Source organism: Lissotriton vulgaris, chromosome 6 (assembly GCF_964263255.1).
Source record: "Lissotriton vulgaris chromosome 6, aLisVul1.2, whole genome shotgun sequence".
NCBI classification, from domain to species: domain Eukaryota; kingdom Metazoa; phylum Chordata; class Amphibia; order Caudata; family Salamandridae; genus Lissotriton; species Lissotriton vulgaris.
In genome coordinates, this window is record NC_141694.1 from 98442937 (window position 1) to 98455307 (window position 12371).

General features: G+C 44.4%; 1 pseudogene across 1 annotated transcript in view; it reads right to left on the reverse strand.

Annotated features, from left to right (window-relative positions):
• The window catches only part of LOC147706858 (trypsin-3-like), a 63730-nt pseudogene that overhangs the window by 22466 nt on the left and 28893 nt on the right, over positions 1–12371 (reverse strand). The window lies entirely within an intron of this gene.

The window sequence follows — 12371 nt, forward strand, 5'->3', positions numbered from 1 at the left end:
CTTCCTTTTGTGTCTGGGGTTGCGGCATATTTACAATTAACTGAATGCGATCGGGAGTGAGCTGTCTCCCCACTTTGGACAGCAAGTGGCCCAAGTACACAACTTGCTGAACACAGAATTGTAGCTTCGAAGGGGACACCTTGTGCCCCTTGTCGGCTAGGAAATGTAAAACTGTCAGTGATGCTTTTTCACATTCGGGCTCACTTCGTGCGGTGATCAGTAGATCATCGACGTATTGCAGTAAAGCGGTGTTAACTGGCATTTGAATACAATCTAGTTGTCTTTTCAGTGCTTGACTATAGATGCTGGGGCTTTCTGTGAATCCTTGAGGTGCGCGTGAAAATTTGAAGCTGCGTCCATTTAAACTGAATCCGAAGAGATATTGGCTCTCTGGATCTATAGGCACGCTGAAGAAGGCGTTCTTGAGGTCAATTACAGTAAAGAACGTTGCTTCTGAATCAATGGCAGTCAATAGGGATGAGATATCAGGGACCACAGGATACTGTGGTACAATGCATTTATTTAATTCTCGAAGATCAATCACCAGCCGATATACTGGCGGTGCATTGGGATCAGTACGCTTAAGAATCGGAATGATGGGTGAATTACAGACATTGGAGTCGGTCTCGACGACCACTCCTTGGGCAATGAGCTCCTCAATTATTTTCAGTAAAGCCACTACAGCATCGGGTGGTAACTTGTATTGTCTGATTCTGGGTAATACAACTCCTGCTTTGAGTGTAACGCGGTACGGAGTGATATGCATGCAACCTACATCAGTTGGGCCTTTTGCCCACAAGTAATCTGGTACACTTTTCAATCTGACATCGAATTCTCGCAAAACATAATGACCCTTGAAATCCCGCAGAAAGAGTCTAACTCCCTCCGGGGAACAGCATATTATGGCTCCTAGAGCCTTCAACGTTTTAATTCCTAACAGATTTTCTGGACATGATTTTGTAAGTAACAAGTCTGTAACACGCGATAATGGACCCACAGCCAGGGGAACTGGTTCTGATACCTCATTTACAATAGGCTGTCCTGAAAAACCAAGGGAAACATTCTGTGAGCCTGAGAGGGGTGCCCCTGGGACTTCATCATGGCTGATCGTAGTGCGACTTGCCCCTGTGTCAATTAAAAACTTTCTGTCTTTTCCCAATACTTGACTGTGTACATAAGGACCTTCTTGATCTACAGGAATCTCAATAAGAGGCAAGCCACCTTCCCTCTCTAGGCTGTTTCATGTATATCGGGAATATTCGGGATAAGCGGACTGGGCATACTGATACATCTGTTGTGAAACTTGCTGAGACGCGGCAATGGGCTGTGGCTGTGGTATCGCTACTGTCTGTGCTGGAGTCGAAGAAGCATGCATAGGCTGTGTATTCTGTGTATTCTGTGAAGACTGATGCTGGTTATGGTCTTGTCTAGGCGGATGCGGTCTTTCTTTAGTTTTACCTGTCGCTATATTATGTTTCAGGACTGGGCATTCATGTACGTAGTGACCTGGCTGCTTGCAATAATTGCATGTCCCTTTAACGGGAGCTGCGTTGTGACTTGTCTGGGTCGTACCCTTTCTGTGACTGTCGGCTGGGACCGTCTGTGCTACTAGCATTTTCATCTTCGTGTCTTTCATACGTTTCTGTTCCTGATCTTGTTCTTCTCTAATTCTATTCTGATGGTATTGTAACATCTGTAACATCTGTGATGGCGTATTTGCTTGCCATGTACTCTCGACCTTGTATACACGGTTTTTAACTAACGGTAGGGAATTCTCCACTAACTTTGATACAAAAAGATGCGGGTACGACTCGCTACTTGGTTTGAGACCACTATTAATAATAAAACATTTCTCGAATCTTGAATAGAAGTCACTAGTATCTTCATCATGTTTCTGTTTACAGGACGAGATGGCGTCCCAATCTTCCTTTCTAGTTGTCAATAATCTGGGCAGAACCTGTACTATCAAACCTGGTAATGCTTTAGTTTTGTCCCCAAGGCCTACCCCCGGGACCCGTTTTCTTTCTTCCTCCTCTATTTCTGCCCATGCAATCTTTGTGTCCCCCACCTCCCATTCCTTTTCCTTTAATTTCTCGAAGATACCCGTGGGTAATAGTACCTTTAACATTTTCATAATGTCATCATATGTGTAATCCCCCATCAGTAACATGTCTTTAAGTTCTCTGTGAAAACCTGCAGGGTCTTTATCATGGCACGGGACTAGTTTCTTCATTTCCAACAGTTCTAATTTAGTCAGAGGCGTGTGTACATACACGCGTTTCAAGACACGATCCTCACCCATAACAGGGTGCACTTCTCGTAAGGGGTTCTGACTTTCAACGCCACTCAGGCGTTGCATGTGATACATTTTCCTTTCTGGGGGCGGGGCGGGAACATATTCAGAGCTTACAAAGGTATTATATCTGTGTCGTTGTTCTAGAATTATTTGAATTCATTTGGTGCTTAAGCCTCTCCATCTATCCATGAGTAATGCTTCTAGTGTTTCGTGTAAGGGACCTGGATCAGAATAGTGTTTTCTGTATTTGATGAGAAGGTGCTGAATCATGTATACACCTGCTAATTTCTGTTCGTCGGGGGAGAGGTTCAGAAATGTCTGCGCCACCGTGTCATCGTTATATATGTCTGCATTTTCGGCCCATGATACAGCTGATCGGGCTAGTTCTTGTTCATCCATAGAATTGAGTACATGGTACCCAACTCGGTCTCGAAGCCTTTTATCGGTTTCCTGGAACTGATGCTCAGCAGAATTCGGATTTGTCAAGGCAGAGAAGAAAACTCTCTTGCTCTCTGGACGGATACCCTTCCTAAGGTAAGTTCCCTTACCTACATATGCTATGGTGCCTGCAGTTTTTTCTGGTTCTTCAGATTCTTCTTCCTCCTCAGAGGAAGCTTTGTCTTTCTCCTTTTGGTGTACCTCTATTACTGTTTTTCTTATTTTTCTGTACATAGTGGCTATGCAATTCTGTTTGTCATGTTTTCCATCGGCTATATTTTGACCCCACTTGTTCAGTGCATCTAGTTCACTCTGATCTGTTCCAGGCCTATCTCGTTCTCTTATTAGACAGTTTATGAAAAATCGTAATATCTGTGCTTGTATGTCAACTTTCTGGTTTTCCATGGCATTCTTGATACTGTCAGGGTCCTTCCCTGTCTGTACAAACTCGTATATCCTGTCTAGACGGTCCTTCATTCCTACATAGCTTAGCAAGATATCAGTAGCAGATCTTAACCGTAGTGATGCCAATATCATTAGATCGTTTTTACCGGGTACTGGATCGTATCTACAAACTGAAATGTTTTCCTTGAATGCGTCCAAGCGGGATAAGTGGGGAGACCTGAACGTGAGGGGACTCTGTATATCTCTGACATTTAATCTGTGTGTCAATGGCGGGGTCCGAGGACCCGCGGTCGCACCCCCTGAAACGGAGGCTTGGCTATCATCTCTGTGTGCAGTCTGTATTTGAATTTGTCTTTTAGTAGTATCTGGTAAACGTGGTTTCGGTAGGTCTGTTTTGAGTGCAGGAAGTGGCGGGGCTGGCGGAACAGGGGAGGTCTGTTGTGGTACTGGCGAAGCATGATCTGGGGGCGGAGTGCCATCCCCATCTCTGTCAGTAGGCAGGGTACGAACAGGCAGATTGGTGTAAGCTGGAGCTACATCTTCTAGGTAGGAATTCAGGAATATATCTTTAGTAGTCTTATGCATTACTTTAGTTGGAACCAGTGGTGGCGGCAGATTTTTCGGTATTTCTGAAATGGCGTCAGGTATACCCTCGGCCATAAGATACATGCCGTTTACTTGGCTATTTCGGATGCGATCTATTTGTTCTGTTTTTACTCGGATTCCTTCAGTAACTAATTCATTTTCTTGAGCTTTATCTGATTCTCTAAGTCTGTCTTCTCTACGGAGTGCTCTTTCAGCACGTTTATGTGATTCCTTACGCCAAAATTCTATGGCGTCTTTCTGAGATTGTCTGGCTTTCTTTTTTCGTAATGCCTCCTCGACCTTCACGATGCACTCGGCATCCCATGTTCCATTAACTGGCCATCTGTGTCTCTCGTCTAGGTGCTTTGTATAATCGGTCCATAATTCTAGATACAGTATGGCATCTATGCCATGCTTGTTATACATAAAGTTACCTGGAGTGTCCCTAGGGGGGATAGGAATCTCTTCCTCTAACATCCCTTTCCTAGTTCCTATCTGCTTTAACTTGTTGAAAAACGGCATTTTGCCTACTTGATACTAAATGCGCGACCCTTGATACTTAATTCTGGATATAACTAGTTATACAAGAAAACACAATAATACACATAAAACGGTCACATTCATACCACGACATTAATCACATGAAAAAAAACATTGGAGACATAGATAATTACCCCCTATACCGGATATACTGCTAAACAGTACAGATACACTGGTGTAACAGTGCAGAAATTCAGAAATTCGGAATACTAGATATACTGCTAAACAGTACAGATACACTGCCTAAAAACAGTGCAGACCGGACTTGTGTACCCAAACCCGTCTAGATACGTCCCAGCAATGGTACTCACCGGGAAGCACGGAAACAGAAGGCCTCGGAAAACTCGACTGGACTCGACTCGGAACTTCGGAAAAACTTCGGAAAACTTCGGAAACCTGGTGGGCCTCTTGACACCTCGGACCTTGTTTCTTTCGGCTAGGCTCTGGTCGGGATCCTCCGCACTCCTCACCGCCTCGTCTGGGCACTGATCGCAGTCTTCATCACCTCCGTGGGTCAGAGGGAGATGCAGGAAATCCTGCCGGTACGCGTATGGTCCATCTAACTGATGGCAGGGGACAGAGCTTGCAATGCGCCAACCGGCGCGTGAGGTGGGGGAGGGGTCCCTGTTCGGGCGCCAAATGACGTAAATAATTAATTTACTCTCTTAATTTCTATGCAAGTAAGTACTTAATCAATAATAACTCAGATCGGAAGAAAGAGGCAGAGTCCGTGGTGTTAGAGTTCTTAGGGTTTTATTCCTTAAAAAGGAATGGTCATGGCCAGGATATCATGTTCTGACCACCACAGGGGTGTCAGAAGGGATAGAGCGCTACATTTTATTAACAGTACATAGCTTATATACTTATTTTACACCATTGAAAACAGTATAGAAGGCGTAACAGCTGAGAGAAGACAAGATAACAGTATACACGTGGTACAAGTGCGTAATCAAGAGGCGTGAACTAGAGGTGTGTGCTAGAAACGTCACAGGTAAGTGTCACAAAAGGGGTGGCACTAACAGGAATGTGGCTATGTCAGCAGAAATCGGAAGCTTGGATGCGCGCGCAGCTGCATGACGTGTGATTGACGTGAAGCTGGAGGGTGCAGGGGACTTGACATTTACACTGACGGAAAGAGACAGAAGTCTGGCATGTCAGATCAACTTGTGCTTCTATCATATCTGGTATCTGATGTTTAGGAACTAAGCTATCTGGGCGGAAAGGTCTCTAGGGTAGAAGCTATTCTATACTTGCTGTGAGTGCGTGTATAAGCGCCTGAGTGTCTGTATGAGAAGCGTGGGGGCATGGGCCTTCCATGGAAGCATGGCAACAAGGGCTATGAATTACTTGAATTAGTTGCATAGAGACAGGCCGGCCCTTTGGCTCTGCAGCTGAGGAAGGATGTTTACTGAAACTGGCAGGCAGGAATGTATTTTCGGGGAGCGGAACAGATAACTCGAAGGTTATAGTCGATCTTGGCAGGCAGCAGGCTGAGCTGAGCGCGAGGGGCCGCGCTGAAAGTAAGTCAGAGTTCACAGGTACTGAGGCAGCCTGGGCAGAGGCCCTTCGAGTCAGAAGCCAGAAAAGAGGCTCGGTAACAGAAATTCAGGGGCCTACTCAGCCAGAGCTGAAAAACGTAGAAGTACGCTACAAAAAGACGTTGGCATAGTATACTTAGGAACGGACCATTCAACCCATTCATGGTGGGTCTGAAAGAGGACATGTTAACGGTGGACGCAAATGTATTTGCGTCTTCATAGCTGATACAGGAGGGAAATTACATGCACTTTAACTCGTACATGGAGACGGTGGGGTACGCGCTAGGGAACATAACTTGACCATAAAATTTATATTTCCTCAAACCCGTGGGTACAGATAAAAATACCCACGTAACAGACGAACGGTTTAGGTTAGCACAGCGAAACTGCGCACACTCACTAAACTCGTCATTTGCGGTTCATAGATACCAGACTCGACCATATTCGTGTGAGTCGAAAGCACCACTTACAATTATCACGGAACCTCAGTTGGCATCAAGCCAAGTTTCTGTGATAAACAACAGATCAGGGTGTTTATCAATAAGAAGGTCATACACGTCGTGTTTATGACAGCTCAGCGATCTCACATTAACAAGGCCGCAGGATAGTGAGGAGTTGCGAGCCTTGATATCTGCTGTCGCTGTACAAAAGCGAAATTGGCAGTAGCGACACCCATCATTCTCCCCTACTATAATGCTGTGGTGCCCAGGGATGCAACCATTAGAAGATAAACTTATTAAATCACTCCTGCTCCAAGTGCGTCTTTGAAATGGGCCAGGGGTTGGGGCCCTGGGCCGTGTCCAGTCGCGGACGGGCGCAGACGGGCTTGGCTTAGGCGCGCATCCGGCGCGCCCGCCGCGCCAGCCCGCTGCGCCGTCTGGCCGGAATACACATTTTATAGGGTGTGAGGAGGGTGGGAGGGCGGCGCGACTAGAGCGCACCCCCAGCCCTACCTAAGATGGCGCCCACCGCTGCCAACAGCAATTCCCAAAAGACGGCTGGGCGAGGCAGGGCAAAGGAAATACAGCGTGAGAGAAGGTGTCAGTGTACCTGTTTCAATTCCCCAGCTAGAATATCTATTTAGAACCCCCCAATTAAAAATTCATAAAAACTCTATTTTTGCAGTTTTACACACAAATTCACCAGTACATATGCCAGGAAGTAAAATCCAGTAAAATCGCTCGCAGCCCTAGTGTCTCTCGCTAGGGAGAGCTCTAAAAAGGCAGCGAGGGCTTAGGAGAGCAGCTCTAAATAGCCTGGGAGGGCGGGAGGGCGGCGCGACTAGAGCGCACCCCCAGCCCTACCTAAGATGGCGCCCACCGCCGCCAACAGCAATTCCCAAAAGACGGCTGGGCGAGGCAGGGCAAAGGAAATACAGCGTGAGAGAAGGTGTCAGTGTACCTGTTTCAATTCCCCAGCTAAAATATCTATTTAGAACCCCCCCAATTAAAAATTCATAAAAACGCTATTTTTGCAGTTTTACACACAAATTCACCAGAACATATGCCAAGAAGTAAAATCCAGTAAAATCGCTCGCAGCCCTAGTGTCTCTCGCTAGGGAGAGCTCTAAAAAGGCCCTCTCACGCCGCACCAAGCAGTGCCCTCTCACGCGCACCAAGCAGTGCCGCCTCACGCGCCCACACGTCAAGGAAGCCATAGGCATTGTAAATCCAGTGGCCTCTGACCTTATGGGAGGGGCGGAAATGTGAAGGGTGTACACGCATTTCCTTGTCTTTTTGGGGAACCACATGAGTAAAGTAGAAGGTGCAACCACAAAATCAATAATAGCATCAATAAATAAAACAATAACAACGACGACAATAATAATAGTAACAATAATAATACTAATAAATAATACTAAAAACATAATAATTATTATGGTTATAATAATAATAATTGACCTTATCATCATAAACATTATTATCCGTTATAAAAATAATAATGGTGCTGGAATATACAGAAGTATGTCATAAATTATACACCTTCTGAAGGAGTGTATTTTGAATGACTGTCTGTAAGGCAAGTGATATGCCCACTTGAAATACTTTCCTGATTTTAGGGATTTGAAAAAGGAAGCCAGACCTGGATTGAAGAGATCTTTTGGGACCACTTTTCAAAAAAACAAAGGACCTGATTCACACAGGGTCTTATAGCACAGACACTAGCCTTTCAAAGTAATTGGATTGTGTTTTGGAAGCCGATGAAGCATTTGCAGCGTCCTGATAGAGGTTGAGTACCTGGCGTTTAAGCAAAAGCTGTGCTGCGGCATTCTGTCCCAGCTGTAGATGCTCAGGGATGTCGGCAGAAGGTCCTAAGTACAAAGCATCCGCATAATCTAGCAGAGAGTCACCACCAGTAGCAAAAGGGGATTATGAGAATCATCCGGTAGAAAAGGACACAATCTTATAGAGAATCTTCAGTTGGAGGAAAATATGTGACCTTTGCCAAGTATTTTTAGAAGGAGAGTTCATAATCAAACACAGCCCCCAGATTTGTAACATTCTTTACAGGCAAAGGTCAAAGGCCCCAGGGAGTCAGGCCATGCATGAGGACTAGATCTTAGGAGGACTGCTAGAACTATCACCTTGCTTTTATCTGAATTCAGTTTCAGACAGGTTCACTCAGCCACACGCTAACAATTGAGGTGGCCGCATTGCCTTTGCCATTATCTCCATAACACATCCAGGAGGGATGATGCTCCATAATCAGCCCTACAAGAGGCATTACATACATGTTGAATAGCATGGGGTTCAGTGATGATCCCTGCAGAACTTTGTGTAAAGTCTCCCTGGCTGAAGAGGAAATGTAAAACAGTCTTTGCTGTGGTCTACTAAAAATTACCAATCCAGTTCAAATCCTCCCACGCACTTCCATCCCTCCAAGTCTGTCAAGTAGCGTGGCAAGACACAGTGCTGATGGCTGGGTAGAGGGATAAAAGGATGAGCGCAACAACTCTGCCTTGAACCAGGATCAGACCTACTCCATCTGTCGCTTTGAGGGAAAGCCTTCCTGATTCAATTCAGGAAGCAGTTGAAAACTTGGCTGTTTACGAACGTAGTAGAATAGGCTGCCGTATGTTCCAGGTTCGCTCCTACCGACTTAACAGTGTTCTTTTCTTGCTCTCTCCTTTAGCGCTACGCCATGTATGTGCGCGCTTTATAAGATTATTTTCATTCATTCAAGATCATTGCCTACTTTGAGCTGGTGATTGCCAGTGGGAGCCACCAGCACTCATTTTTGGGGACTAGCACTTATTTTCATGCATCAGAAATTTACAGCGAGCAAGGGACGGAATGGTTGAAGAGAATGATGGAAAAAGCTTCACAAAATGAGAATGCAAGAACTGGCAAGAGCGAGATAAACGGGCAGCCCGCCAGGGGCTTCTGAGAAAAGCTTTAGGCACCAGCACTCATTCTTTTACAAATTAACCACTGTTTAACATAATCTGCGGTACATTTTGAACAGAGACAAAATCTGCTTTGGTACCAGGAGAGGCAAGGAACCCACTTTTATGGGGTTGAGAAGCAAGTTTGTGGTGATAAGCTTCATCAGCTGAGAGTTAATAACCTTCTTTGTGAACTTTGCACAAAAGAGTGAAAGTGAGACGAGACTGGTTGCTGACAACCAAGCGGTCCAAGAAGGGCTTTTCAAATGAGAAAGAGTATAAGCTCTTTTCTTGTTTGCAGGGAGATGACTCGACAGAAGAGAGTAATGAAACAATCTGCAGGCTGAGGTATTGATGACCAGATTTGTAGAATAACAAATTTAGGCTAGACAGGACTCAGATCGAAGTATGAATTACTGATGATCATAGTTTTTGTTGTCTCCTCAAGAGAGACATGACTGAATTTGGTGAGCGCCTGTGCAGGAACTGAGGTCAAATCACTAGGCAGGGAGGCTGAAGATGACTCAACTGAAATAGATGATAAACAATCAAAATGGTATCGGAAGAAATTAGATAGAGAAATGCAAAAAGCTGGTGAAGGGGTGATCTGCTGTTGCAAATGCAATGTGCTGGAGAAATCCTTAATGATTCTAAACATTTCACGGGAAGCTCTGCTGCTTTTTAGCAGTCAGGAAGTATAATGCTTCGACGGTGCTTGTCTGACTGGACATCTGCATTTCTGTGGCCAGTCTTACAAGCCATTTTAGCCTCTGAAAGATAATTGTGGTGCCAGTGTCTCTCGACCTACATACAAGCTCGTTTAGTTAGTGTAGCAAATTCGCCTTTTCTGCAGGGTCACTCCAATTTTAGCCTTTGTCTGCACACTATATTTGCTGGCTTTAATACTCTGTGCACTTTACCACTGCTAAACAGAACTAAAGTGTCTGTGCTTCCCCATCTAAATCATGTACTATACATTGGAATTCCCTATTGGGCCTATTTACCCTTTCTGTAAGTCCCTTGTTTATGGTGCCTTAAGGGCACTTATGAGATGAAATGTTAAATGTCAAACTGCTTAGTTTGTAAAATATGACTTAATGGTGGAATCAGGTTTACTTGAGCAGAAAAGAAACGTTTTAAAAATGTACCTAGGGCTGCCTGTGCTACTACTCTGGGCCTAGGAAAAGCCAATGAGTGTTAACTGTTACCGCAGTGCACATTTTTCAGTGGCAATGGGTTGAACTGTCAGTCTTCTCCAGTGAGTCTACTCCTTTCCATCACAGAAGGAATCTTTCTTTGGCGCACTGAAGCGCCGGACTGCAGCAGTATCTGTTCGCATAGTTGAGGACCAGTACATTGGCGGCGGGCTGTTGTCAATGCTGAGCCCACAGCATATTTGGTGCCTTACTGTGGCAATTTATGGCGACTCGCGTGTTTCCCTCTCACTGGAATTAAAACCCCTGAACCACACCTCCATGCCCTACTGCCTCCATAAACACAAGTTGTGTGTATGATGCCAGCAGCCATTTTGATAGATTAAGAAGCTTTCCATTCCATATGATAGCTTTGCTTGGCATGCATTCTCCACGTTCCAACTGGCAACCATTTTGTGCTGTTGGGTAATGAATCTGTGCCCAATCTGCCTCAGAAACTTAGTACTTGAGTTTTGGTGACCATCTTTATTTGAGAAGCTGTTCAGGTTTTCTGTGCATTGAGTGTGTTCATAGTGACAGGCACACCTAATAACTGTGATTAGTTTCTAATACAATTTAGCAACTATGGTATTAGTAGCAGCAACTCTTCCATGCTGGGCCACACTCATAGTTAAGATACCAGCCCCACACCATATTTACCCGTTTGGGAACTCCTCCACCTAATTGGCCACAGTGGAGTTAAGCATTTGAGGCATATTTGGAGACATTCATTAGTGACACATTCCCCTCTAAAAAGAAAAAAGCACTATTGATATTCAATCCAAAATAGAACTGTTCTGGATCGGCGTACATTTTTACAGCATTCACATCTCCTGTAGAGTTTATTGAGGACTTTGTAGCTGCCTTGCATATATGCTTACATCCACATGTAATTATGGGATTCAAGGTTGAATTTATGAATAAACAGCTAATTGTATGGACCAATAATACGAAAATCCAGGAAAGACTTCTAGCCACTGCAGATCCCAACTTGGAAACAGCATTGACGATATCTAACCCTCGGAGCAAGGCATGAAGGAAATTAATAAAAGTTCTAAACCTTGAACTGAGGTTCAACTGATCTCTAAACAATCTGATAGACAATCATCTAAGATAGAACGCGGAAAGGCTCTACAGAAAGTGGTCAATCCAAGCACCAAGTCCACCTGGCACAAGACCAAACTTATTTTAAGTGCGGCAAGAAAGATAATTTTGCAGTACTATGTAAATCAATGTCAGGGCAGAAACAGAATAGTTCAACAATGATAAAGTCATTGAAGAATGACTTGTCTGAGGATGATGGCAATTGAATATTAACACTAACTTCTCCAGGGCATGATGAAACTGTAGGTTTATCTACTATGAATGGGTGTCTCAGAAGTCTACCTCCAGAGTGTAGAATTGCTGCAAATGGAAAGATCAGTAAATTAATGGTGGATTCTGGTTCTCCTTTCACACTTTTGAATGTAAAGGATTTTGAAGGGTTTCACAGGATACAATTACGAGCTTCACACATTGAAATATTTCTATATGGGGGAAAGAAAGTATAAGTTAAGGGTCAATTTGATGCCACGTTGGAGTTTGAGGGCAGTTCCACCAAGAGAGGCTCTGAATTGTCAGGATGGAATGAACAGGGTGATTTGGACATGGTATTGGATCCAAATCATCCTAATATGGTTATTTAAATGAAAAGAATGTATGATTTAAGCAGTGCATATATCGGTCGAATTGGTGAGTGTGAGTGGGTAAGGACATTTAGGTAAATTGAAGAGTCCCCAACACCACATTATTTGCCCTGGCAGTTGTTCACGTGGTGTGCTAACTACCTTTGTGGCTACGTAATGAGCTGAAATCTGAACGTAGGAAATTGTGTGATCAGGGGATCTTTGAACCTATTGAAGTCTGCAAAATCTGATAAGTCGTTGAGGTTGTGTGTTGATTAAAGGCAACTGAACGCTAATATTTAGGTTGATCACCAACCATTGCCCCAT